Raw genomic sequence first — 2,241 nt, 5'->3', positions numbered from 1 at the left:
AAGAACTCACTATTCAAAAAAAAAAAAAAAAAGATAAAATACTATTTTCTGAAATACTTGTCCTCAGCAGTAGTCAAAGAACTGTAAATCCAGACAACGAGGTTGTCCATCTCTGCCTTGTATTTTGTCCATGTGTGTGTGAGGTACAGGCTGTTCCTTTGTGCATTTTCTTTTATTTACTTTGAATCATAATTTTTTTCTTTTTAATAAACATCAGGGGAGAGCACACACATAGTCCCCTACTACCATAAATTATGCAGTTGAGTTTCCCACATTTGGGATAATCACAGGGGTCAGCACATTCAGAGTGCAATGGATAAGCCTCGCCCTGGGAAAACCACCTTCGTGATCGTGGTATCTCCTATGCCAGGTGCTTTGTGCATTTTAATACACAAATGTAAAAGTGATAGAAACTTGGCCACCTTGACTGTCTATTTTAAAAGCTGTCTATTAAAAAAACCGGTATCTTCTTTGATCTAGCAATTCTACCTCTAGAAATTTGTCTTTAAGAAAAGGATAAATTGTGCATTTATAATAATGCATAAAAATCGGGAAAACATGTTCATAGCAGTCCACTTTTTAATAATAATATATATATATATCCTAAATATGATTATAGGAATTGAATAAATAGACATTCTTACCGTAGAATACTCTGAGGTTGATAAACATGATGGTGAAGATGTTGAGCAGTTTTCCTTAAAAGCAGTTCTCAATTCACTGCTGATTTGTGGAAATGTGCACTGTCCATACCAGGCAGCAATTCTAAGCTGTCTCAAGAACTGAGGCACAGATTCCTTTAACTTTGTTTTTTTTGAGACAGAGTCTCACTCTGTGGCCCAGGTGGGGTGCAGTGGTGTGATCTCGGCTCACTGCAACCTCCACTTTTTGGAGTAGCTGGGATTACAGGCATGTGCCACCATGCCCAGCTAATTTGTGTATTTGTTTTTTAGTAGAGATAGGGTTTCACCACATTGGTCAGGTGAGTCTTGAACTCCTGACCTCAAGCAATCTGCCTGCCTTCACCTTTCAAAGTGCTGGGATTACCAGGCATGAGCCACTGTGCCCGACCAGATCCCTTTAACTTAAACTGCCCTATGGCTTTAACTTAAACTGCCCTTGGTTCAAGTTTTGATGAGGCCAGAATGAGCAGAAGGTGGGAATGGGTCTAGGTATTGAAGCTCTTGGCCTCCCATTTAGGGAGCTGGGTTTGTGCACAGGTGTTGAGTCGGGAGGTGCTGCAGGATTGGCTTCTCCCAGGGGCAGCTCTAGGGGGAGTCTCTGGTCTTTACCTTTGGTGTTTTTTTTTTTTTCCCTGTATCTAATCCATGGAGGAAACCGCATGGACATCAGCCTGACTCTGACCTGCCTAATGTTAGAAGGGTAATTCTGGACGTGGAAAGACGCCCAGTATCCATTGTCGAGTGAAACAAGCAGTTAACGAAACAGAAACAGCACAGTGCAGTATTGTTTTATTTTTTCTTGGTAGACGCATTATCTGTATCTGCACCTACACCTAAACTTCTTTTTATCTAGATACAGGTAGAATAACAACCAGAAAAAAAGTTTTTCAAATGTTACTTGTTGTTTCTGGGTTGTGGAAATGCAATAATTTTCATTTGTGTTTATGAGTCCTTAAACATTTTGTTTACTCTCTTTTTTGTTATAAAAATATATATATCAGTTGTTTAATGAAAATTTACAAAGAATAATGATCTCCGGGGAGCTCTGCCTCTGATTTCCTTTTCTCTGCCCATTGAACTGTAACAAGTAACTCCTGATTCCAGGTCTTTTGGCCCACATTGAGAGTCTGGTCGGAGGAGGCATTCAAACTGACCGGGCATCTGGGAATGTCATGAAGCAGGTGGGCTTTGAGGAGCTGACTCTGTAGGGAGAACTCTGATAGGAGGAAGGCCATGCCATGCTGAGGGGACAGCATGGGCGAGAAAAGGGAATGGCCCAATGGACAGTGAGTTAATTCCAGGCCTCTATGGACGCTGATGCTGAGTGCAGGTATCTGAGATGCTTCATAGGAGAAGGCAGCTAGGCACTCACTTACTGCCTTCCATGTGGATACAGGGAACTGCCTTTAATTGTTCTTTTACTCTTTTTCATTTGAAAGTCTTGTCCTCATGAAAGGAGAGGTTCGTGGAGGGCAGAAATTTCTTTTGAAAGTCCCTCAGTAAATTTCCCAGTGCTGGGCAGAAGGGATGTCAGTGGATGTCTGTTGGCGAGACTAGA

The 2,241-nt window shown here is 41.5% G+C and overlaps 1 non-coding gene across 1 annotated transcript; it reads right to left on the bottom strand.

Moving 5' to 3' along the window:
- Positions 1 to 214: 214 nt before the first annotated feature.
- Positions 215 to 378, bottom strand: LOC112611776. Its single transcript, XR_003116748.1, has one exon. It is a non-coding gene; the product is annotated as a U1 spliceosomal RNA (small nuclear RNA).
- Between the last annotated feature and the right edge of the window lie 1,863 nt (positions 379 to 2,241).

This window comes from Theropithecus gelada, chromosome 18 (genome assembly GCF_003255815.1).
Source record: "Theropithecus gelada isolate Dixy chromosome 18, Tgel_1.0, whole genome shotgun sequence".
Classification (NCBI taxonomy): Eukaryota; Metazoa; Chordata; class Mammalia; order Primates; family Cercopithecidae; genus Theropithecus; species Theropithecus gelada.
This window is presented reverse-complemented; position numbering and strand designations above follow the sequence as displayed.